The sequence below is a fragment of the Vicia villosa genome, linkage group LG3, assembly GCF_029867415.1.
Source record: "Vicia villosa cultivar HV-30 ecotype Madison, WI linkage group LG3, Vvil1.0, whole genome shotgun sequence".
Classification (NCBI taxonomy): Eukaryota; Viridiplantae; Streptophyta; class Magnoliopsida; order Fabales; family Fabaceae; genus Vicia; species Vicia villosa.
In genome coordinates, this window is record NC_081182.1 from 175,561,239 (window position 1) to 175,589,125 (window position 27,887).

Here is a 27,887-nt window from a genome sequence, read left to right on the forward strand (position 1 = left end):
TTATAATTGTCCTTTACGGGATTTCATATTTTGAAATTGTTGAATGATGATTGGCTCATTATCAATGTCATTCAGCACATCACTTTCGATATAAGTCACTAAACAATCATTCATCCATTCGTCCCCCATTCGATTACGTAATCTAGTTTGCACAATCTTCATAGCAGAAAAGGATCGTTCCACGGTTGTCGTGGCAACGGGCAAAATCATTGACAACTTCAAAAGTTGATAAACCAACGGATAAACAACATGCCTTCTAGTTTCAACAAACTTTTTTGAAAGATCTCCAATTCCTTTCAAAGATGCAAATTCGATATTGTTGCGCATATCAATGATATAAGTCTCAAATTGATTATAAAGCAAGACCAAACTAGTTTGACAAAATTCTCGTGGATAGAACTTTGCAAATTCAACCAGCTTTGCCTTGTCAAAAGAAGAGAACAAATTTGTCGGAGTCAAACAAGCCATGCAAATGAGCAACCGACTATTTGTCTCATTAAAACGATTGTTAAGTTCTTGAAGTTGCATGTCCACGACAGTATAAAATAATTCAATGCGATAATGTTTCTCTATTGTGATAGACTCGACATTACTTTCACGTCGTGATCTTCCCAGAAAGTATATATCGTCCATGTTTGGAATGTGAATGTCATGCATATTATAAAATAAAGTCACCTCATCCACTAAAGATTTCCATCCATCATCTCTTAAAGCTTGTAACCGTTGTTTTGTGATGTCAACCAATTTCATAGCATTGACGATATCTTGATCTTTTCTTTGCAGTGCATGTGACAATTAATTTGAAATACCCAAGATCTTTTTCATTAAATGCAATGTTAGTGCAAAATAAAAAGTATTCATCAAAAGTATAAGACCATTTGCTTCAGCCTTTTGTTCTCTTAGCAATGTCGAATCTTTTTTCAAAATGTCACGAACATCCATTACAGAATCATACATCAATATCAAATTGGTCAAAGTAGCAAAATGAGAACTCCATCGAGTATCGGCGACTCGTTTCAGATTTGTTTCTTGATGCAGACCTTTCCTACTAGCAATTTTGTTAGAACAAGATTTGTTCTGATCAATATTCTTAGTTTTGATGATAACAAGGATATGAATTTTGTGTGAGATAATGTGGTACTCTAATACATTGCAATTTCCATTTCAGGAAATATATAAAGAGTATGCACAAATCAGCGCTCAGAAGCTTTGTCTCAGAAGGTTCAGCATGCAACATCAGAACATGGTCTGGCAAGACATCAGAAGATGGTCAAGGCAGAATCAGAACATGGGTCTATGAAAGCATCAGAAGAACTTGAGATCAGAAGCAGAAGCACTGAAGTTCTCATGGTATCACGCTCAGAAGCACTTCAAGGTCAGAAGACAAGAAGATGTTATGCACCAAGCTGTTTGACTCTGATGATATTCAAATATTTTATTCCCAAACATCAGATCAGAAGAAAGTACAGGTGGCAGGCTACGCTGACTGACAAAAGGAACGTTGGAAGCTATTAAAGGCAACGTCAGTAGACACAGCGTGAACAAGGCTCGAGGTAGTTGACAAAAGCGTGAAACATTAAATGCAAAGCTGTACGGAACACGCAAAGCATTAAATGCGCTCAACGGTCATCTTCTCAAACGCCTATAAATATGAAGTTCTGATGAGAAGCAAGGTTGACGATTTGCTAACAATTAACTTGCTGAAACGCTGATCAAATTCAAAGCTCAGAAACTTCATCTTCATCAAAGCTCACTACATTGTTGTTGTAATATATTAGTGAGATTAAGCTTAAACGTTAAGAGAAATATCACTGTTGTGATTATAGCTTTTCAGAAGCATTTGTAATACTCTTAGAATTGATTACATTAATTTGTAAGTAACTAGAGTGATCAAGTGTTGATCAGGATACTCTAGGAAGTCTTAGCTTGTGTCTAAGCAGTTGTAGTTAGAGTGATCACGTGGTGGTCAGGATACTCTAAGAAAGTCTTAGCTTGTGTCTAAGCATTTGTTTCTGGAGTGATCAGGTTGTGATCAGGATACTCTAGAAGACTTAGTCGCGGACTAAGTGGAAAACCATTGTAATCTGTTGCGATTAGTGGATTAAATCCTCAGGTGAGGTAAATCACTCCGTGGGGGTGGACTGGAGTAGTTTAGTTAACAACGAACCAGGATAAAAATAACTGTGCATATTGTTTTTATCGTTCAAGTTTTTAGACTACACTTATTCAAACCCCCCCCTTTCTAAGTGTTTTTCTATCCTTCAATTGGCATCAGAGCGCCGGTTCTAAGGTGCAAGCACTTAACCGTGTTTAGAAAAGATTCAGGAAGAGAAAAACGCTTCAGTAAAAGATGGCTGGTGAATCTCAATCAAATCCAACTGCATCTACATCTGGCTCTGCTGAGCAATACAATGGATATACTAGACCACCAATATTCGATGGTGAAAACTTTGAATATTGGAAAGATAAACTGGAAAGTTACTTTCTTGGTCTAGATGCTGATCTATGGGATCTTCTGTTGGATGGTTACAAACATCCTGTTAAAGCTACTGGTGTAAGGCTCACGAGAAGCAAAATGAATGATGATCAAAAGAAAGATTTCAAGAATCATCACAAATGCAGGACTGTTTTGCTGAATGCTATCTCTCATGCTGAGTATGAGAAGATATCTAACAGGGAAACGGCCCATGACATATATGAGTCCTTGAAAATGACTCATGAAGGAAATGCTCAAGTCAAGGAGACTAAAGCTCTTGCTCTAATCCAGAAATATGAAGTCTTCAAGATGGAGGATGGTGAAGACATTGAAAAGATGTTTTCAAGATTTCAAACTCTGACTGCTGGATTGAGAGTTCTCGACAAAGGCTACACCAAGGCTGATCATGTAAAGAAGATCATCAGAAGTTTACCCAGAAGATGGGGCCTGTTATACCCCAAAATTTGCCCACATCTTTTTTCAAGAAAACTCCAATCTGAAAATTAAGAGTCTCATATAATTATGGATTATTTCAACAAATATCCTAACATATGAAACACTTAGTTTTTAGAATTTTTCTTACAGTATTTTGGCTTGCAGTTGAATTTATTCTTACGCAAACGCCAAATACTGTTTATTACTTCACACATGCTATTTATTTATTTACAGATAAATAGTACTGACACAATTGGTACAGAGTTAAATCTTTTTGCAGGCGCAGAATCAGGAAACTCAGACTGTACTGGTAACAAGTAGATTATTATTATCTTTTGTTTCCCACTAATTTTGGTACTATATTCCATTATTTTCAAAAATCTTTTCAAATCTCTTTTTCAAAAATCAAATCTCTCTTTCCCAACACTATCATCCACTTTCTTTCAAATCTTACTTCCACTCAAGTTTTCCTTTTGTACGGAATCACATCATTCCCCAACGTCTCTATCCTTCTTTCCATTCTATAAATACCTCTCATTTTCTTCCATAAAATCTCACATCAAATTCTAACTCATCTTTCAAATTCCTACCTCATATCTATTTTTCTTCTTCCCTGACAAGAATGGCAAAGTGGATAGAGACACTGTTTCTTACAGTCATCACCATTGCTACGGTGATCATGACTTTCTTCTGCCTGCATAGTCCTGAAGAGTGTGGACCTGCAATGGTTGCACTCCCAATCATCTACATGTTATTGTTCATAGCATGGGTCATTAATCGTCATTCTTAAAATTTGCCGTATTTCTTATTTCTTAAATGTACCGTTTATTCGTCGTACTGTTCAATATAGTATGTGATATTTGTACTGTCAGTATTAAATGTTGTACTATTTGTCATAATATTGCTTAATTACTAAGATAATATTTTGTGTGTTTTCTGCCAGTCAAATATTCCTATTTCTGTGCATTAAATGATTTTCAGGGTTATTATCGGTAATTTTGCCCGCATACCGTAAATATTAGTTATTTATTATGTCTGTGTTTTTTTTACCAAGTCATGTAAATAAACTTTCATTTTTCACATAAAACAAAAACAAAAACAACAAAAAAGAAAATTAACTTTGACTGTTGATTTTTCACTCTAACTGCTACCTGAACAGTCAGTCGACAGCCAAACTGCTGGCAGTACAATTCTCAGTGTTTTGTACCATCAATCAAATCAATCTTTCACAATTCAAAATTCCAAGATCTTTTGTGCTAGAAGTCTTCTGAATATCACGCGATTAGCAGAAACTCAACACTGCACAAAAAAATCAGGTACGTTTAACTGTCTCCTACACAAACAGTCCCTAATCAGGGTTTTTCTTGTTTTTACAGGAGCAACCAGTTTTTGAGAGCTCAAATGGATTTCATACACATCCATATATCTCAAAGTACCATCATACAAATTTTCAAACTTCAATTCACTCAGACGCACCGTCAGCAGCTCAAACAGTCAACAGACGACCCGTTTGACCAAAAAAGTCAACAGACAGTCAAAAATGAAATTTTTTGTCAAAGTCCATATTTTGTCAAAGGATTCATCATTTGATCATTGGATGATCATAATTCATCAAGGAAAGATCAAAAATCAACAAAACTCTAAGATTCAAAATTAGGGTTTTTGCCTGAAAAGTCAACTCAACTTTGACTGATCATAACTCTCTCATCCTTCATCCAAAAAATTCAAACCAAAGCTCATCTTGAAGGAAATTCAATTATCTTTCAAATGCCATTGATCCCATGGTCATTGGATTCACCATTTGAAAAATATGACCAAAGACATTACAGGTCATTTTCAAAGTCAACAAAAATACACTTTTTTCAAAAGGACACACAAGGAGCATCAAAAATCATTTTGACATGATACCAAAGGCATTGGTTAGAGGACTCTTTGAGGTTTCCAAAAAGTGCAAGATCTCCTTCATATGACAAAAATTGAAGGATTTACACCTTGTTGAAGTTGGCTAAATTTTGGGAAAATACATGAAATCAACATTGCTCAAAAATGTATTTTTTCCAAATGGGGCCAAGTTTTCAGCATTCAAACATCATTTCCATGATGTTATGGGCCTCCCACGACCAAGACTAAGCCCACACCTTTTTTTATCCATTTTTGGCATGATTTTATCTTACTTTAAGATTAAAATTAAAAGGAAAATGCATGGATAATGGTTAGCTTACAAATCAAGCATGACTCACCCAAGGAATCTCTACCTTTCTGCAGAGAATTGAAGAGCAAGGCAGGTGCATTGAAGGCAAGATGACTTGGTCAAGAATTCAAGGTTTTTAATATTAAAAAACCAAAGTTTCAACAAAGGCAACTAAAGACACTTCTTAGCTTCAATTGTAAGCACTCAATGCTTATAAATAAGCTATCATAGTTCAGTAACAAAAGAGAGGCGAGTTCAGAAGCATACATAAGCTCATAACACTTGTAATCACTTGAAAAAAATTCAAAGAAAACTCAAATTCGAATTTGTAATTTCAGTCCATTTCAATACAAACTAAGCATTCATACACCTTCCTTGAACATCACTGAAACTATCCCAATCAGTTACAAGCCTTGAAGCTCACTGAATCGAGCTATACAGGTCCAAATTTGTTCAAACTAAAATCAATTCGTATCTGGTTATTCACACATGTTTAACAAGATGTAGACATACTATTAAGTTTGGTTTGAAGTGTAGATCATTTCTGGAAACTTAATTGAAGTTTGGACACGTATAAACGAAACTACCATTTTAGGGTTCATAGCTTCAAAATTAGGGCTTTCAAAATTAGGCCAAATTACAAGTTCTAAATAGCACCATTAGGTTCGTATGGATCAGACGAATTGAATGGTACCATCGCGCCAAACTTCTCTGCACGTTTACCCCTATTCGCTATTTTGCAGGTTTGAGGTTCAACAATTACAGCGCATGTTTCATAAAAGCGCTGTAAAAACCCCTGGCTGAAGGTTGAAGACGATGAGGTGTCTCCCCCTCATTGGTTCAGCAGCGCGCGTACCTTTTTAAATTTTCCTCTAATTCTGTGCTTTGCAGGTGCAACGTGTCCCATGAGCCTCAATTTCTGGACCACTTGATTTCATTTAATGAGTCATCCAACGCTCCAGATCACGCGTGCACATCATACTCCCTCAATCAAACCACACAGGATCAGTATCCTTTTATTTTCTATTTTATTTTCTATTTTATTTTAATTTCTTTGTTAAATTAATTAAAAATAGTTTTAAAAATCCAAAAAATACACAAAAAATATTTTTAGACTTCTAAAATAATATATTATTTTCTGAAATAAAAATATTTTATTTTTCTTCAAAAATTTAATATTTTGCATAATTAATTAGTATATATTTATATATTTGCTTTTTAATTATTCTAACCAATCGAAAAATCATAAAATAAATTGTTCTTTATATAAAATATTGTTTATATATTATAAACTAATTTTGTACATATTTTGAATAATTTTCTTTTTAAGTTTTAATTATTTGTATAATTATTTGCATAATTATGTTTTAATTAACTTAAATCAATTCCAAACCAATTTCAAAAATTCCAAAAAAATTAGTTTTGTTTTAAAATTAATTGACAAATATTTTGTACATATTTTAAACTTAATTTCTAGGTTTAAATCTATTTTCATCTTTTTTCTTCATTTTAATTTAATTAATCATGCATTAATTATAATTAAAATCAATCATAAAAAATCCAAAAATATGCCTTTTATTTTTCTTGCAATTTAAATTCCTAGATAAATGTATAGGATGTCAAATTCATGTAAATAGGCTAGTTTACATTTCTTGCACAATCGATGTAATAGCGTAGATTTACTTTCCGCACTTTACATTTCCGCATTTTAATTTCCAGCAAATATAAACTGCGTGTATGTCAAAGATAAAATTGAACCGTTAGATCACTAACTTCAAAGATAAAATATCTGAATCCAATCACAATCACACTTGCACCTCTTCAGGTAATACCCTTTTCATTCTTTTCAAAATCAAAGTCAAAATTCTACTATTTTGAGTACAAAATCGAACCTTGCGTTTATATCCGGTGAAAGGATAGATTTTTAAAGGAAATAGGATAAAGACCTTACAACTCAGGGTAGACCTCCTAGTTTGCTTGCTCAAATCAAAACAAACAAATTCTCATACACTGTTGTTTTTCAAAACAAAACTTTCAAAAAAGACAATACTTTGTATACATCCAAACACGGATTATTACAAAGTTAACGTTCTTTTCAAAACATCTTTCGAAAGATAAACAAGCATTTTGTATACATCCACACACAGATCATTACAAAATTCAATCTACAAAAGTATTTGAAACCACATATGAGCAATTTCAGAGAAATTGAAAAGTGATCGAAAAACAAGTGAGCTAAGCAAACTTAAGAGCCCATGGATAACCATGGATACAAAGGGTGCTAACACCTTCCCTTTGTATAACCTACCCCCTTACCCAGAATTTCTCAAAGGTCTTTTTTCTGTTTCTTTTATAAACCTTTCCTTAATTGGATAAAATAAAAGGTCGGTGGCGACTCTGTGAATTTTCAAAAATGCGAAAGCATTAAGCGATAAAAAAGAGTCAGTTCACGTATCTCTACAGAACAGAGTTATGGCCCGGGATTAAAAAATCGGAGGTCCACAGGGCCCAATGGTGACTGCATTCAAGATTGCCAAGAATCTGAATGAAGTTTCTTTGGAAGAGCTTATCAGTGCCTTGAGAAGCCATGAAATTGAGCTGGACGCAAACGAGCCTCAGAAGAAAGGTAAGTCTGTTGCATTAAAATCTAATATTAAAAAATGCACTAACGCTTTTCAGGCTAGAGAAGAAGATCCTGAAGAATCAGAATCTGAAGAAGAAGATGAACTGTCCATGATCTCCAGAAGGGTAAACCAACTATGGAAGAGCAAGCAAAGGAAGTTCAGAGGCTTCAGAAGTTCAAAGAAATTTGAACGAGGAGAATCTTCTGGTGACAAAAGATCTGACAAGAAGAAGGCTGTCTGCTATGAGTGCAATGAGCCTGGACATTACAAGAATGAGTGTCCGAAACTTCAGAAGGAGAATCCCAAGAAGAAGTTTCATAAGAAGAAAGGTCTTATGGCAACATGGGATGATTCTGAATCAGAATCAGGATTAGACTCTGAAGGAGAGCAGGCAAACTTTGCGCTGATGGCGACAGAAGATGATGAATCAGAATCTACATCAGAATCAGATTCTGAAGAGGTATTTTCTGAACTATCTAGAGAAGAGTTAGTTTCCAGTCTAACAGAGCTTCTTGAACTAAAAGCTCATCTTAGTATCAAATACAAAAAGCTGAAAAAGCAATTTGAATTCGAAACTAAGAAGCTTGAGTTGGAAAATTCTGAATTAAAAGAAAAAGTTTTAAAATTATCCAATAATGTTGGATCTCCTTCAGATTCAGAAAAATCCACTCCCAGTCTGAATCATATTCTGAAAGAATATGATTTAAGTTTCAGGAAGTTCTTATCTAGAAGTATTGGCAGAAGTCAGCTAGCTTCTATGATATATGTTGTGTCTGGGAACAAGAGAGTTAGCATTGGTTATGAGGGTGAAATCCCATACAAGCTTGAATCTGTGGATGATATGAAAATATCATACAAGCCTCTGTATAACCAATTTAAATTTGGCCACTCCCATGATATTAAGCACACATCACATGCACAAAGTTTTCACATAACACACACCAAGAAGCATGTGACACAATCTAAGAAATATCATGGAACTCAGAATAAGAAGTATCACACTGTTCCTCCTGCTAAATATTTTGCTAAACCCAAGTTCAATCAGAACTTGAGGAGAACTAACAAGAAAGGACCCAAGAAATTGTGGGTACCTAAGGAGAAGATAATTTTTGTTGCAGATATCCTTGGCGGCAAAGAGGACAGAAAGCAAAATGTCATGGTACCTGGACTCTGGGTGCTCGCGACACATGACGGGAAGAAGGTCTACATTCCAAGACCTGGTGCTTAAACCAGGTGGAGAAGTCAAGTTTGGAGGAGATCAAAAGGGCAAAATCATTGGCTCTGGAACCATAAGTCTTGGTAACTCTCCTTCCATAACTAATGTACTTCTTGTAGAAGGATTAACGCATAACTTATTGTCCATGTCAATTAAGTGACAATGGTTATGATATAATCTTCAATCAAAAGTCTTGCAAGGCTGTAAGTCAGAAGGATGGCTCAATCCTATTTACAAGCAAGAGGAAGAACAACATTTATAAGATTGATCTTTCTGATCTTGAGAAGCAGAAGGTGACTTGTCTTATGTCTGTTTCTGAAGAGCAATGGGTCTGGCACAGAAGATTAGGACATGCTAGTTTGAGAAAGATTTCTCAGATTAACAAACTAAATCTGGTCAGAGGTCTTCCAAATCTGAAATACAAATCAGATGCTCTTTGTGAAGCATGTCAGAAGGGCAAGTTCTCCAGACCTGCATTCAAGTCTAAGAATGTTGTTTCTACCTCAAGGCCGTTAGAACTCTTGCACATTGATCTGTTTGGCCCAGTCAAAACAGCATCTGTCAGAGGGAAGAAATATGGATTAGTCATCGTTGATGATTATAGCCGCTGGACATGGGTAAAGTTCTTGAAACACAAGGATGAGTCTCATTCAGTGTTCTTTGAATTCTGCACTCAGATCCAATCTGAGAAGGAGTGCAGGATCATAAAGGTCAGAAGTGATCATGGTGGCGAATTTGAAAACAGATTCTTTGAGGAGTTCTTCAAAGAAAATGGTATTGCCCATGATTTCTCTTGCCCCAGAACTCCACAGCAAAATGGAGTTGTAGAGCGAAAGAATAGGACTCTACAAGAAATGGCCAGAACCATGATCAATGAAACCAATATGGCTAAGCATTTCTGGGCAGAAGCAATTAACACTGCATGTTATATTCAGAATAGAATCTCTATAAGACCTATTCTAAATAAGACTCCTTATGAATTGTGGAAGAACAGAAAACCCAACATTTCATATTTCCATCCTTTTGGATGTGTATGTTTTATTCTGAATACTAAAGATCATCTTGGTAAGTTTGATTCTAAAGCACAAAAGTGTTTCCTTCTTGGATATTCTGAACGCTCTAAAGGCTACAGAGTATACAATACTGAAACATTGATTGTAGAAGAATCAATCAATATCAGGTTTGATGATAAGCTTGGTCTTGAAAAACCAAAGCAGTTTGAGAATTTTGCAGATTTTGATATTGATATATCAGAAGTTGAAGAATCAAGAAGCAAAGCTGCAGAAGCTGGCAGTCTCAGAAGCAATGGATCAGAAGATCAAGTTGCTGCTTCTTTAGAGAATCTCATGATTTCTGAAGAGCCAACAGTCAGAAGATCACCTAGACTTGCCTCAGCTCATTCAGAAGATGTGATCCTTGGAAAGAAAGATGATCCTATCAGAACCAGATCATTTCTTAAGAATGACAATCAGAAGCAGTGATCAGAATCAAAAGGCGTAAAGTTTACTCATATTCTACAGCTGTCATCCATTATCTGATGGTGAACACGTGTCTGTGCGGTTAGTACAAAGCGTGCAGTTGAAAAGACGCCGACCTAGGTAACTGTGTTAAATCATTTCATTTACCATGTTCTCTCTCCTAATGTCATTTCTCATTAAATGCATAATGATTTCTTTTTTTTCAAATCATTTAAATAACCCGCTTCTTCTTCATTCCCTCTTTTTCTCTCTTTCTCTCTCTCTCTCTCTCTTGTGCATCCCCTTCGTTGCATTTTTTTTCAAACCCTAGTTTTTGATTTGATCTCAAAGCATAATCATCATGAACTCATCTTCTTGTTCATCGAACTCAAAAGAAAGGCTCACCTCTACACAGATCCTTCTAAGCAAATATGAGTATGCTCCATTGAAAGCATGCTTAATACCCACGAAAGAACTGGAAGTTCTATGTGAATCTGCTGTGGACATCAACAACCTAAAAGCAAATGGCTTTAAGTGTGATGCAAGAATCTTTGAGCAAGGATGGTCTAAGTATCTTGATAGATTGGTTGGTCCAATTTATCCTGAACTTGTGAAGGATTTCTGGGTACATGCAACGGTTACCCCAACTGCCATCATTTCATTCGTGCTAGGGCATGAAGTGGTTATCACTGAAAAGCTCATCAGGAAGCTGTACAATTTGAATGATGAAGAAGGTTGGACTGGTTTTCGACATGCATCAGTTGATTGGTCTAAAGTTGAACAACAAATCTCTCAGACTTTTGGAATTGACTCTAATAACACAGGCACCTTAAGGTCGTTTTATAAAGTATGGGCTAAGATTATTCTGGGTTCCCTTCACCATAGAAAGAGGATGCTCTCCTCCTCCTACATCAGTCCGGATCACAAGTATACTCTTTTCTGCATTGGCAAAAAGACTGAGATCAACATCTCTCATATTCTGTTTGAGAATCTGAAGACTTCTATCTTTGAGTCAAGAGAAGACGAAAGAGCGAAGTACCCTCATATTCCAAGAACGACTATTCCTTTTGGAAGAATGATTTCAGACATTCTGATTGAAAGCAAAGTGCTGGACTCCATCAGAAAACTCAATGCGTCCCATTTTCTTGGAGTAGTTCAAGGTCCCATTTTCAATGGTGTGGATTTGTTCAGACTGGAACTCATTTAAAATGTACCTTTTGTGTGCACAAGCTTTCCTGACATTTTGTCAAGAAGAGTTGCTGTTGAAAGTTTTGCCTCTTTGTTTCAAAAAGAACTGCATCAGGTTGTCAAGCTTTACCTGGAAGATTGTGTTAGGAAGCAATCAGATATTGATCCTGTTTGGATCCGTGGCAGAGTACTTCCGTCCAAGGCTGATCTTCTGAAGAAGGATCAGAAGGAACTAAAGGCTAGGCTAAAAAGAAAAGCCCGAGAAGATGAGGCTGAGAAATCCAAGAAGTTAAGGGTCACCTATGATCCTGACAAGGTGGACTCTGACGAACGAAGGGATAAAAGGATCAGAGATTCCTTTCGCAGAACCAGATCTTCTTCTTCTGTACAAATCTCCAGGCAGGTTTTTACTCCACCTCCTTCTGTCCCTAAACCATCTCTCCAATCACCTCCATCTGAACCAAAAGTAAACTTCACTTTACCAAATCCTTCTCCATCATCCTTCTCCTCACCCATTCTAAACCCCACACCTCTAAGTATTCTTCCCCCAACTCCTTCTGATAAATCTTTCTCACCAATTCCCTTTACAAATACTCCATCCTCTTCTCAATCTATCATTTCTGATATTCCATCCTCATCAATCATTCTCTCAGATATCCCTTCTTCCTCATCCACCGCACCTCCACCTTCTATATCCCATCCCTTACCTACCAGAAAATCCAAACCTTACTGTCTTCTCTACCCTGACTACAAATTCACCTTCAATCCGCCTGAACCTGAACCCTATACCTACCTGGAACTTTTCAGACATGAGGTGATTAGCAGTCTAGACCTTCTGAAGGATGCATTTCTAAATGGTCTGGATGATGTTTCTACAAGAAATCTCTGGAGAAGATTTCGCAAGGATTTTCAAGTAGAAGCAATAGGAGTACAGAAAAGACTAGTGGCTGCTGCCCCTGGTTACCTTCTGGAAGATGATAATGGTATATACTACCATCCTCTCAAAAATTGTGTTGCTGCTGAGGAAAATCCCTTTGTGGATGAATTGGAAGTAGCAAGACTCGCTGCTGCATTGGAAGCCAACCCTTGCAGGGAGATTGTGGTCTGGATACCTCAATATCCAGTTCTGCTCGGGGATTTCAAGACCCTCTTTGACTTTCTGAGGGAAAACCCTTCTAAGGAAGACCCAAGCTTGGTCATTCCAGAAGTTGTTGACCCACCAGAAGTTGAAGGTCCTTCTGCCCCCAGGAATCTTGCTGCCATTCTTCAGGCACTTGAGAATGGAGATTCTGAGATTCCAGCTGCAGATTATGGAGATGCTTCTATGCAAGAAGCAGATGTAGAAGATCATGTTGATAAAACCATTCCTGTTGAGGAAAATCCTGTAAATGATCTAACTATGGAAGCCACGGATCAGAATGCCATCCCTGTGGATAGAAGCTGTGAAGCTTCTTCTGTTGAACCTTCCCGTCTTGCAAGGACTCTGGAAGTTCTTCAGAAGAACCAGGATGAGTTTAGAGCTTTCATAGAGAAGCAGAATGAGCACAACAATGGGGTTCAAGAGATGCTGGCCAAGATCCTGTCAAGGCTAGGGCCGTCTTAGATTGAGTTTATGTTGTTTTTTGCTTTTTTGCTTTTGCTGCATCTGTTTTTGTGCATCTTGTCTTCCTTCTCTTCGTGTACTTCTGTACCTGTTGTTTGAACTTCAATGAAATCATCCTTTTTCCTCCGTGTGTCTCTTTGTTTGTATCTGAATCTTTTCTGTTTTTTGATGATATGACAAAAAGGGGGAGAAAATATATGATAAATGATCTGATTAATATTATCAGTTACCGAGTAAAAAGGCTCCACATTTACTAACAGAACTTGCAAAGTTCTATGTTTTTAAGTTGTGTTGTTGCAGGAATCAAAGACTCAAGATCAACATAAGAAGCAACAAAATGAATCAAGCTCTTAGATTCTTGAAGCAAGCTGAGTGCTAGGAAGCTTCAGAATCAGAAGCAAGAAGGAAGAATGATTAGAAATTCTGATAATAGAATATGATCCAAATCATTGTCTATTTGCTCTGATACATTGTCTATTGGATCTGATATATTCTATATGGCTTATATGGCTCTGATACATATTTTGTGTTCTGATACACATTTTATGTTCTAACTCATTCATGCTGACTTTTGTCGTTTAGTTTTATTCTGTAACATTTCAGGATGTAGAGATGCTCTGATGATGCTCTGATACATTCAACAATGTTCTGATACAATCTAGCATGAAGTGATGTAAGAAGAAATTCAAAGCTCTGAAGCTATCCGAGGGAAGCAGAAATCAGAAGCTGTGAATGTTCTAAAGATCCAGAAAACTCAAGTTCTGAAGCTGTCCTAAATGGAAGCATGAATCAGAAGCTGTGAATGTTCTGAAGATCAAAGAAATTCAAGTTCTGAAGCTGTCCTAAATGGAAGCAGGAATCAGAAGCTGTGAATGTTCTGAAGATCAAAGAAATTCAAGTTCTGAAGCTGTCCTAAATGGAAGCAGGAATCAGAAGCTGTGAGTGTTCTAGGGATCTAAAGAAATTCAAGTTCTGAAGCTGTCAAATGGAAGCAGAAGTCAGAAGCTATGAATTATCAGAAGACAGAAGCTTATGTGATCGTCTCTACCGAAATAATCAGGGAAGTCTTTTATTATTAAAGTTCTTCGAGTATTTATTTCAGGGGGAGATTATTCATCTCAGGGGGAGATTGTTAATCTCAGGGGGAGACATATTCACATGCTTATGCTATAGCTGTGTAATTTGTCTTTAGCCGTCTGCTCTTTCTGATCGCAAATTCATATCATTTATATATGTTTTTGTCATCATCAAAAAGGGGGAGATTGTTAGAACAAGATTTGTTCTGATCAATATTCTTAGTTTTGATGATAACAAGGATATGAATTTTGTGTGAGATAATGTGGTACTCTAATACATTGCAATTTCCATTTCAGGAAATATATAAAGAGTATGCACAAATCAGCGCTCAGAAGCTTTGTCTCAGAAGGTTCAGCATGCAACATCAGAACATGGTCTGGCAAGACATCAGAAGATGGTCAAGGCAGAATCAGAACATGGGTCTATGAAAGCATCAGAAGAACTTGAGATCAGAAGCAGAAGCACTGAAGTTCTCATGGTATCACGCTCAGAAGCACTTCAAGGTCAGAAGACAAGAAGATGCTATGCACCAAGCTGTTTGACTCTGATGATATTCAAATATTTTATTCCCAAACATCAGATCAGAAGAAAGTACAGGTGGCAGGCTACGCTGACTGACAAAAGGAACGTTGGAAGCTATTAAAGGCAACGTCAGTAGACACAGCGTGAACAAGGCTCGAGGTAGTTGACAAAAGCGTGAAACATTAAATGCAAAGCTGTACGGAACACGCAAAGCATTAAATGCGCTCAACGGTCATCTTCTCAAACGCCTATAAATATGAAGTTCTGATGAGAAGCAAGGTTGACGATTTGCTAACAATTAACTTGCTGAAACGCTGATCAAATTCAAAGCTCAGAAACTTCATCTTCATCAAAGCTCACTACATTGCTGTTGTAATATATTAGTGAGATTAAGCTTAAACGTTAAGAGAAATATCACTGTTGTGATTATAGCTTTTCAGAAGCATTTGTAATACTCTTAGAATTGATTACATTAATTTGTAAGTAACTAGAGTGATCAAGTGTTGATCAGGATACTCTAGGAAGTCTTAGCTTGTGTCTAAGCAGTTGTAGTTAGAGTGATCACGTGGTGGTCAGGATACTCTAAGAAAGTCTTAGCTTGTGTCTAAGCATTTGTTCCTGGAGTGATCAGGTTGTGATCAGGATACTCTAGAAGACTTAGTCGCGGACTAAGTGGAAAACCATTGTAATCTGTTGCGATTAGTGGATTAAATCCTCAGGTGAGGTAAATCACTCCGTGGGGGTAAACTGGAGTAGTTTAGTTAACAACGAACCAGGATAAAAATAACTGTGCATATTGTTTTTATCGTTCAAGTTTTTAGACTACACTTATTCAAACCCCCCCCTTTCTAAGTGTTTTTCTATCCTTCAAATTTCTCCTTTTCCCAATGCTTCCCTAATATTCTCTATTTGTCTTTCACGAAGCATGTGTTGCCGTTTGCAAGACCCCCTACAACATTTATTAAAGTAGACACTAATTTAAAAACACCACAAACTTGAAGATGATCTTTGGAAATAGCAACTAATTTAAGTTGCAATTGATGCGCAAAACAATGTACATAAAATGCAGATGGATTTTCATTCAAGATCAAACTTTTAGACCACTGAATTCTCCTTGCATGTTACTAGCGCCATCATAACCTTGACCACGAATTCTTGAAGTAGTAAGACCATGTTTGCAAAACAACTCTTCAACAGCCACTTTCAAAGCTATTACTGTTGTACTTTTAACATGAACAATGCCCAGAAAACTCTCAATAATCACTACACCATTTTTGACTTTATACAACGGATGTATAGACAACGGCTAAAAAACTGTAGCCAAAAGAGAAATAGAGTGCGCATTTTAACGTGTTGGCCAATTTTTTGATTTTTGTAAATATCCGTAACCTATTAATCATAAGCTAGGCTTTTTGACTCGTCGGCTTAAAAAAACCGCAGCCTCTTATATATACACCATAGTTTTTTGTCATAGATATTTTAAGCCACATTGTATAAGCGTGGAATATTCTTATTCAATTACAAACGTAGCCTAAACTTAACCACTCTCTTTATTATTTTATTAATTATATTATATTTGTTTTCATTCTCCATTTTATTTGATTAGTTAAGATATAATTATTTTGTCTTCTATCCGCGTCGAACTAAAAGTAGCTAATTTTAGTAATGAAAACATGAAAAGGAATTAAACCTATAAATTTTAGTTTATTAAATTATTTTAAAATAATTTTATTTTGTTTGACAAATACAAAAATAATTATCATTATAATAAATAAATAAAAAAATTATTTTTTTAATAATTATTAAAAACGAAATAAATTATTAATTAATTTTTGAATTGGTAATATTTTATAAACTTGATTAAACAATATAAAACATCTATCACAAATAAATTTAAAAACTTAATTACAAAATTAGAAATTTTTTTATATATAATGTATACGAGCATGTACTGTATCATAAAGAAATTAATAAAAAAAATTCTAGTTATAGATTTGAATGTATTTAGATTAATAAAACATTAATTTAATCTAAATAGTAATTTTTAACTTGATTAAACTTTAATATTGGAATGCTATTTTAATTAATTAAATTATAAATGAATAGTATAAATATAAATATAAATGAATATGTTTTAAGTTAAAAATTTAGAAAAAATATAAAATACAAATGTATTCACATTCAGATTTCAGGCCCATAAAATATGTTATCTCTGTCGCTGTCATTTCCTCATAGAACCCTAGCCGTATTCGCCCTCCCCTTCTTGCCGTTCCTTTCGCCTACGACAACCATCTCACCTACATCCTTTTGCGTTCTGGTTTTCGTCCCTTTCCGGTTCCCGGCTCCTTCAATTTCGTGTTATTGCCTCCATTATTGAGTGGATGCCTCACCGTAAGCTCTTATCTTCTCTCCGCCATCACCAGAACAAAAACTTATATCACTCAAGTTTGATTACTGTTCAAGGTATTCTCCTTTCATTTTCTCTTTTAACTAGCCCAATTTTGTATTTATAACTCACTTTCCATGGTAAGAACTCATTGTTCAGCTTGGAAGAGGAAGTAGATTATGTCATTCAATTTGAACACGAAATTCCATCGGTGCGGCGAATGAAGTAATTGGTCAGTCTTGCATTCTCTTGAGGTTTCTGGAATTTACTTGTAAGCAGTACAATACTTCTTTTCTTTCCTATAGAAGTTAGGGATTTAGGACAGATTGTAATGTATTATTAATTTATTGTGTTTATATATGGCTTTGGGACTTTTCTCCCGTTTTAAAGATGATTCATTCTTTTGTTCAGGGAGATCAAGAGGAACAATGGAAAAAGGACCTGTCCTCTATGCACACAAGAGATGGATTAGAGAGATAAGCAATTGAAATTCTGTTGATGTTATGAGGTTTGATTCTATCTATTTGGAGTTATGGCATGATTTATTTTATTTTTTTTCTAACCAAATAGTGTTTTTTTTTTATGATGTTAAAATTCAGTTGTCACTTATTATTTGGTTCATACAATTTTCTTCTATTGAATCTTGCTCCTTTTAACCCTTGTTAAATGTTTGTCACTTATGCTTTGAAGTAATTGGTATTCAAAAGTTTATGCTAGATGGCTTTTATCAGAATTTGTCTCTCTAAAGATCAACTACTTTTTAAGTCTTTCTTAACTTCTCTAAGAGTATCAGAATTTGTCTCTCAAACATTTGATAACACGATTCAACTAATCCTTCTCGGGTGAGGCTATTTAATTTAGGATTGGATTCTTTTCTTCTAAGAGACCTACTGTATCTCTTATTGAGAAATCTATTGTCATTTGATTCATTAATGCTTAACCTACAAACTTTGTTTTGTATTTTAATTTGTTGATAATTAATGAAGTTTTCTCATTTTGCAGAAATCCAACGGGTTGTGCAACAAAATCTTCAAGCGCTGTTAATCTTGAAAATTGAATTCACTTGATTGAATTTGATTTTTTATTTGAGTATAAGGGTTACTATATTACCTCTTAGAAGTAACACTGTTGAAGACTATCTACTATTATTTAGTAGTACTTTCTGATTTTTTATTAGAGTTAAGTAGTTTAAGTAATTATAGGATAATACCAAATTCTTTGTATAGTATAGTGTTTTTAGTAGTCTAAAAGCTGCAGTCAGGAATTTAGGAATGAGATCACCCATTAGGGATCTTAACAACGTTTATTGTATATTTAGTTTTAGAGTTAAACTTTATGTACAATTATTTATACTTGAATTCTTTTTTATGTAATGAATAAATCTTTTCATAAGAAGTATAAGTTAAAAAGTATTGTGAAATACAATTTCAGTACAATTGTGACCCTAAAGTACGTATAAGCAATATATGGAATTTGAAGAATATGCAATATATGGAATTTAAGATGAAAGTATGAATTGAAGAATATGCAACGCTTTACAAGTGTTCCATAAAGAATATATTAAATTTTAAATCGTGGTCAATAAAAAAGGCAACAGTTTTTTTGTGTGGGCTAAATAAAACTGTGGTCTAAACAGAACAAAAAATTCGTCACTTATTCAATACTTTAGACTACGCATTTTGTGTTTCGTGGTCCAAAGTCAAAAATCCGTCGGCTCAGGGAATAGGCAACGGCCGTATACTCCACACCTGGAAATCCGTAGCCTAAACGTTTAGGCCGCGGTTATTCCATTTTTGGCCGCGGTTTTCAGCTGTTGTCTAAACTCATTTTTGTTGTAGTGAATAATTCCATTTTTGTTGACGTAACGCAAAGCAACAGGCATTTGTTCCTTATTAGATATGTAACACCCGTATATTTTAATTTCTAATTTAATTGGAAATTTAATTAATAATTAGAATTACTGGTGGTTTGTGGAATTTAATTGGAAAAGAATGGTTTATGATGTTGGGCCATGTGTGATGTTAAGGAATGAGGGGGGTGTTATATTAGAAAAGGCCCTATTCTAATTAAAGGTTATTTTATAAAATAATAAGGAATTGGGAGAATGGAAAAAGGAACGTGAAAAGCAGAGCAGGGAGATGAGAGATTGGAAAACTGATACGTGAAGAGGAACAAAGAGGAAGAAGACCAATCAAGAATCTTTGGCTAAGGTAAGGGAGGACTCTTCCAATTACCATCTCTTATTGTAATTATGGATGATAGTGCCTGTTTGGTTGTGTTGTTGAGTCAATTTGATCATATGTCAGAGTTAGGTTTTGGGATAATTTTAATAGAAGTGGAATAATTGATGAATACCTCTGGGAATTCTATATAGAATTGTATGTTAATTGATGTTTGTGTTGTGGGTATTGTATCAATTGTTATGTTGTTGCATTCTTCCATGAACACTGAATCTGAGTTATGGGTTTCCAATAATTGTATAGAAAGTTAGGTTTTAATGTGTAAAACTGACATAGGATAATAGATTGATGAAATTGGATGAATACCATATGTTAATGTGTGAAAAGATGGTGTTTTAGACTTAAAATCGTAGCCTATTATGAGTGAAAACGAGTGGAAAATGGACTGGTGCGAAATTGCATATTTTGGAGAAATACTGGTGTTTTGCGTATGGAATTCTAGCATACGCGTATGGGGTGAGGCCATACGCGTATGGGTTTGTTGAAACTCGTATGGGAATTTTCAGTGTAAATTTAGTTCTGTTGATTGGCGTATGGGATGACTGATACGCGTATGGGTTTGGGTGATACGCGTATGGGAGGTGCCGTACGCGTATGGCTTCTGTGTGTAAAAATCCTGTTTTGTGATTTTCTTCGAAAGTTCAACGATGCGTAACTTTTGATCCGTAACTCCGTTTTTAGTGCCGTTTCGAGTATGATGAACCTTATGAGATAACCTATGAGTTTAAATGATAAAATGAGGTGTAGCTTTCAATAAATTTTGAATTATGAATTTATTGCTTGATGAATGATGTATTGTACATATATATGATGAGATATGACAATACATGTTATGCTTTAAACATGATTCGTATGATGATTTTAATTGATTGTGTAATGGAACTCATGAGATATTTCATGTAATGATATGAGTATGATGTGAATACTTTGTTCGTTTGATGGATGATATATTGTTGACATATGTGATGAGATGTGACAATATAAGACGCGTTTTGAAAACATGATTATGTGATGATTGTCGAGAATTGTAAAATGATGATTGACTTGTTTTGGAAGATGTGAATACATGTAGATTCTTACTTTTGATGATGATGATTAGTGTAATACATGTATGTTCTGTAATGATGGTGATAATGATTGATTTGTGATGAATGATGCTGATATATATAAACATGCTTAATAATTATGATGATGATGATGATGATGATGATGATGATGAAATGAGTATAGATGATGCTACTCATAGAATGGTGATGATGAAAGTATGTTATATATATATGTTTGCATGCATTCATAAACATTAATGAGGGCTGAATCCTAGATGATGAGAGGATTCAGTAAAGGGCAGAATTCCCATTGTGTGGAATTTGTGCTGGCAGGGCCGTATCTGGATGATGATAGATCGGTCGGTGGGCGATTCCCATTGATGATGTTGGTACCACATGCATGGAGTCAGTTGCCTTCATATGCATGAATTTGATAACATGGTTGAATGTATTTCATTGTTATGGTTTGGTGTTATGTGATTGTGTGGATGTTAGATTATCTCAATATAGATGAATTGGGTGAACAATGTAATTATTGATGTATTGTTATTTGTAATGCAATAATACTTGTTAATTGTGAATGAGACTCACCCTTACACTACATTTTTCAGATTGAGGATAGCGGCTTCGACTCGGTGAGGATTAGCTCATGAGTCAATGTGTTAGTTAGCGTCGGGTCATGCTCTGATAGATGTAACACTAGGGGAACGCTGTTTTAAGTTTATGACAATAACTCTGTTTTGGTTTAATTCATTTTGGGGATTAAAGCATTGAAAATGTAATGCTAGTTGTGATGATTATTCCGCTGTGTAAACATGAGATATTTGATTTAAGAGCTATGTTAAGACGTTCTTCAGTAAATGCATGACATGTGACCGATGTTGTTTATTTTTTTATTATGAATTGTGACGCCCTTGTGCATGTTACTCTGATTTAATTAATTAATTGCCGCGGGGTTTAGAAGGAAGTTACAATAGTGGTATCAGAGCAGGTCAGTTTGTCCGGCCAATTGTCGAGTCAGTTGAGTTATGCGACAATTGTATACTGTCGGCGTTTTATCCCTTGGTACGCAACATGTGAGTGAATCACTGTCAGTACTTGTTTGTTTTGTTGCAGGTGTTGGATTGAAACAAGTGGGGGAGAAGCTTCACTTCTCGGTTATATTTCAGTTGTAAGATGAATGGTTCAGTAGGCTGTGGTTGGCAACAGTGCAAGCGTTGTTGGGGTTGTTGTTTCCCTAATCGAAGGTGACTTGGAATTAAGACTTGACTGGTAATTAAGTTGGAGCATCTTGAAGGAGGATGATTAGATGTAATTGATGATTATTTGTGGGAGAGGGAAATGAGAATGTTGCAATGTATCAGCTCTGCTGGTGGACTGCGAAGTTGTCAGTTGAGTAGCCTTGCGTCTCGGAAGAAGTTCGGTTGCAAGTTTGCAAAGAAGATTGTTGTCATGATGTTTCAGAAATCGAACTTCAGCGATGGGATGTGTCGCTCAAGTTATAAGAAGTTTGGGAGTGAAGAGATATGATAAGGGGCTGTTTGGAATGTGATTGATTTGAAGAGGGTGAGTTTTGGAACGGAATTTCCGTAAGCAAAACGCAGGAAAATTGCTGAATCGTTATGAAACTTCGAAAATTCATAACTGGAGTTCTGGACATCCGATTTGAGTTCCGTTTGAAGTGACAGAAAGCTAACGAGATGAACTTGTTATAAAAATGGTTGCAGAAGCTGTAACATATTTAATTGCGACAGGATGATGTTGGAAAGAGGTGAAGTTACGGTTACTCTTGTTCTTAGAACTAGACTTGTTTGTTGGTGCTGCACGGGATGTCAATGTCGGAGTTGAACGGATTGAAGGAATGATTAGAAGGTTTGTTGAGAAGTAATTTTAAGAATTGAATACAATTTGAAGAGTTTTAGAGATATCGTATAGAGCGTCGCTGCATGATGTCGATGTTGCATTTCGGATGACGATTGGAAAATGCATATCTTGAGTTCCGAGTGTCGGATTAATGTGCCGTTTGAGCCTACGAAGAGGTGAAATTATGTTCTAACTTATGAGAGAGTTATAAATACAGTAGAGGTGATCCTATGAGGAGAGATTCTAAATTCGATTAAGGAAGTGTGAAGCTTGTTGAATAGGAATGTCTACTACCGCGATTGTTTGAAACGAAATTGAGTAGAACATGTTGTTGAGGAATAAGTGGATGAGATGTTCGGTAATAAATATGATTTGAGTGCCGATGGATTTTAGTGAGAAGTGAATTAGTAGAAAATGTGGAATAAACTTTAGAACGGTTTAAGTCATATTTGTGATGCTAAAGCAACGACAAGTATAAAAGAAGAATTGTATAAGATTTCTAACACCTATTGATGTGAGGAAGACTTTGTTGAGATTCCGAGTGGAATGATATTTGGACACGAAAGATGTCATGGGATTTAGAGTGAAACCACGAGTTATGAATGTTGTTGCGGTCTTTACTAAGATCAGGATTTTGATTTGGAACGAGATGAATAGTAATGTACGAGTATATTAGTGATTAGGAAGTTTGGAAGTACTTAAAAAGTGTGTGATGCTAAGTGACTATGAAGTGGATTGTGTAAAATGTTTGGATGTTGTTGTCTCACTGATAAGATCCAATGAGAGGGAAGCGTGCGAGTTGTAAAGACTCAAGGTGAATTATTGAACTATGACGATGTTAATGAGTTTGGGTGCAAAATCGGAAAGGACACTATTATGTAGTAACGACGGTTTATGCATAAATATGGTTGTCGGCTATCTATTGACAAATTGAGGACTTGATCACCCTTAATCTCTTGTTGATAGTAGACGGAATCATATAAATAGAATGAACTTGTTTTGTTACCTTAATGGTATAAGATGCGATGGATACTAAGCCGTAAGAATAAATCACTCACCATGTTGTGTGAACTTACGAAGAAGTGAATACGAAAGAGTGCAATATATTGGATGATGACTTAAGACGGGTAATCAGAGTCGCATAGCGAAAGTGTGATGTGGAGTAGTGTGCAAGTACTACTCGTGGGCAGTGAGGAATTAATATGCCGGGAGCCTACGTAGAGAACATGTATTAATTTATATGTTGGATTTAGAATCTAGTGGATGTAAGGATGTTGTGCCGAAGGATTAGAATTCTTGTGAATAATTGTCGAGATGATGAGCATGTTATTGTGGCTGTACGTAGTTAACGAGTATGTATTCAGCGAAGTTAAGACGATGAGTTGATACTGTATGATGCTATAATAATTGTGTGTTGTTGTAAGATGTTACTGTAGATTCCAGATATAATGAGGAATTATAATCTATGAAGGACGAAGTTGATTTAATTATTAGAGAAGAGCGGGACTCAGTTTGAGCTATTTTGTAAGAAGTGGTATATTAAGGCTGATGAGTGTGATTATAACTACTTGTGTGTACTCGTTCTGATGGTTAGAATGTTTAAATAGAGGAAGTAAATCAGGAATTTGTTTTTGAGTGCGAGTAAGTATTGCTGAGTGGTAAATTAGTACCATGTATGATAAAGAAGGATTCTTGAACGAATGAGTAAAGAGAGTCGGAATTGGGTAAAACTAAGAAACCTAATTGGTAATGATGATTGTAATGAGTAATCAGAATAGTGCAGCAAAAGCGGAATGTAACGTGTTGGATAATTGCTGGTGTGACTTGAGAGGAGTCAGATAGTTGAAATTCAATGGTATAGGAATGTTATTATTGAGTTTCTTGAATGAAGCAGTTGGTGAAAAGTGTACGTATTATTTCATCGCTCGGATGGAAAAGTGTGTCTAAGGTTGATATGTTCGGTAGATGGAATGCGTTACTGCAGTGTTGATCAAGTGTGGTCATACCATGGTTGTGTAATTAAATTATTCAGTTATTGGGCGCATTGTATGGGTCGTACCTTAAGGTTCTATTGTTGTTAACCTTTTGGAGACATAACGAGTGGTACACCTTTGGATGGTCAAATGTGACGTAAAAGTTGAGATTTGAATGCATGAGGCATGCTTTCTGTTGGTTATATCAGATGAATTTGAGGATCGAAATTTGAAGCAATTACGTGGCAAAGAGATAGCTTTGGTTAGAGTAACTTAGGGAGGACCGGCAGGTGGGAGTGTTACATGAGGGTTAGAAAGCCAGATGAAAGACTCCTATCCGAAACTCTTTGATTGAAGTATGTTTTCGAGGACGAAAACTCTTTTAGTGGGGGAGAGTTGTAACACCCGTATATTTTAATTTCTAATTTAATTGGAAATTTAATTAATAATTAGAATTATTGGTGGTTTGTGGAATTTAATTGGAAAAGAATGGTTTATGATGTTGGGCCATGTGTGATGTTAAGGAATGAGGGGGGTGTTATATTAGAAAAGGCCCTATTCTAATTAAAGGTATTTTATAAAATTATAAGGAATTGGGAGAAAGGAAAAAGGAACGTGAAAAGCAGAGCAGGGAGATGAGAGATTGGAAAGCTGATATGTGAAGAGGAACAAAGAGGAAGAAGACCAATCAAGAATCTTTGGCTAAGGTAAGGGGGGACTCTTCCAATTACCATCTCTTATTGTAATTATGGATGATAGTGCCTGTTTGGTTGTGTTGTTGAGTCAATTTGATCATATGTCAGAGTTAGGTTTTGGGATAAATTTAATAGAAGTGGAATAATTGATGAATACCTCTGTAAATTCTATATAGAATTGTATGTTAATTGATGTTTGTGTTGTGGGTATTGTATCAATTGTTATGTTGTTGCATTCTTCCATGAACACTGAATCTGAGTTATGGGTTTCCAATAATTGTATAGAAAGTTAGGTTTTAATGTGTAAAACTGACATAGGATAATAGATTGATGAAATTGGATGAATACCATATGTTAATGTGTGAAAAGATGGTGTTTTAGACTTAAAATCGTAGCCTGTTATGAGTGAAAACGAGTGGAAAACGGACTGGTGCGAAATTGCATATTTTGGAGAAATACTGGTGTTTTGGGTATGGAATACTGGCATAAGCGTATGGGGTGAGGCCATACGCGTATGGGTTTGTTGATACTCGTATGGGAATTTTCAGTGTAAATTTAGTTCTATTGATTTGCGTATGAGATGACTGATATGCGTATGGGTTTGGGTGATACGCGTATGGGAGGTGCCATACGCGTATGGCTTCTGTGTGTAAAAATCCTGTTTTGTGATTTTCTTCGAAAGTTCAATGATGCGTAACTTTTGATCCGTAACTCCGTTTTTAGTGCCGTTTCGAGTATGATGAACCTTATGAGATAACCTATGAGTTTTAATGATAAAATGAGGTGTAGCTTTCAATAAATTTTGAATTATTAATTTATTGCTTGATGAATGATGTATTATACATATATATGATGAGATATGACAATACATGCTATGTTTTAAACATGATTCGTATGATGATTTTAATTGATTGTGTAATGGAACTCATGAGATATTTCATGTAATGATATGAGTATGATGTGTATACTTTGTTCGTTTGATGGATGATATATTGTTGACATATGTGATGAGATGTGACAATATAAGATGCGTTTTGAAAACATGATTATGTGATGATTGTCGAGAATTGTAAATTGATGATTGACTTGTTTTGGAAGATGTGAATACATGTAGATTCTTACTTTTGATGATGATGATTAGTGTAATACATGTATGTTCTGTAATGATGGTGATGATGATTGATTTGTGATGAATGATGCTGATATATATAAACATGCTTAATAATGATGATGATGATGATGATGATGAAATCAGTATAGATGATGCTACTCATAGAATGGTGATGATGAAAGTATGTTATATATATGTTTGCATGCATTCATAAACATTGATGAGGGCTGAATCCTAGATGATGAGAGGATTCAGTAAAGGGCAGAATTCCCATTGTGTGGAATTTGTGCTGGTAGGGCCGTATCTGGATTATGATAGATCGGTCGGTGGGCGATTCCCATTGATGATGTTGGTACCACATGCATGGAGTCAGTTGCATTCATATGCATGAATTTGATAACATGGTTGAATGTATTTCATTGTTTTGGTTTGGTGTTATGTGATTGTGTGGATGTTAGATTATCTCAATATAGATGAATTGGGTGAACAATGTAACTATTGATGTATTGTTATTTGTAATTCAATAATATTTGTTAATTGTGAATGAGACTCACCCTTACACTACATTTTTCAGATTGAGGATAGCGGCTTCGACTCGGTGAGGATTAGCTCATGAGTCAATGTGTTAGTTAGCGTCGGGTCATGCTCTGATAGATGTAACACTGTGGGAACGCTGTTTTAAGTTTATGACAATAACTCTGTTTTGGTTTAATTCATTTTGAGGATTAAAGCATTGACAATGTAATGCTAGTTGTGATGATTATTCCGCTGTGTAAACATGAGATATTTGATTTAAGAGCTATGTTAAGACGTTCTTCAGTAAATGCATGACATGTGACCGATGTTGTTTATTTTTTTATTATGAATTGTGACGCCCTTGTGCATGTTACTCTTATTTAATTAATTAATTGCCGCGGGGTTTAGAATTGTGTTACACGATACGTCACGGGATTCATCAACAAGAATGGCAAATAATTCATCTCTAAGATCAGTCAAGATAGCTTTAGTGATTTCTAAAGAGGCTTCCTTAACAATATCCTTTTGAATTTATGGAGAAATCATTTTTTGATTTTCAGGAGCATTTTCTAATACAACTTGTCGTACTTTTTTTTCCTCTTAGCATACCATCTAAGCATTTCTAGGAAGTTACCTTGTTTCCATGACTCTATTGATTCATTATGACCATGAAAATCCAATCCCTGCTTTAATAAATAATGGATGCAATCAATGGAACTTGTCAACCGCCTTCTATATAGGTCACGAACGCTTTCAGATTGTTTACATATAGCAACTTCAATATGTTGATTTTGGTTCATCAAATCTTGACATTTTTTCCAAGCAATATTATGAGCACTACTTGGACCTCCAACATGTGATGAGAGTCTATCTTTCTTATTCCAATTAGTGAATCCATTTGTTACAAATGTATCGCCACTAGATTGTTTTCCAAAATCGGGTCGAAAAAGATAACAACATAAACAAAATGCCGCATCCTTTTCTATACTATACTCTAACCAATTTCCAAATTCATTGAACCAAGAAGAACAAAATCTTCTTAATGAGTTTCCAATTCGTCTTTGGGGAAAATTATGCTGAGTAGGTTGACACGGTCCTTTTTGTATATATGTTCTGCGAATTATCTCTTGATCATTTGGATGATATGCTGAAATTTTAAGCCGCTTTCCAGGATCTGATTAAAAACCTTCCAATTTAAATTGAACATATTGTTGAGAACTAGGTTCTTGCTCATTTGATGGTAATTTCCTCTTAAAAAACTTCTCCAT

The 27,887-nt window shown here is 35.4% G+C and overlaps 1 long non-coding RNA gene and 1 pseudogene across 2 annotated transcripts; one reads left to right on the forward strand and one right to left on the reverse strand.

The window, feature by feature from the left end:
• LOC131659430 (uncharacterized) lies at positions 1-27,887 on the reverse strand (annotated as a pseudogene).
• LOC131656940 (uncharacterized) lies at positions 16,994-18,786 on the forward strand. Of its 2 annotated transcripts, XR_009300387.1 has the most exons (4): positions 16,994-17,252; positions 17,335-17,446; positions 17,587-17,683; positions 18,178-18,782. It is a non-coding gene; the product is annotated as an uncharacterized LOC131656940 (long non-coding RNA). The 2 variants fall into 2 exon arrangements; XR_009300388.1 differs by having other exon boundaries at positions 16,994-17,446; positions 18,178-18,786.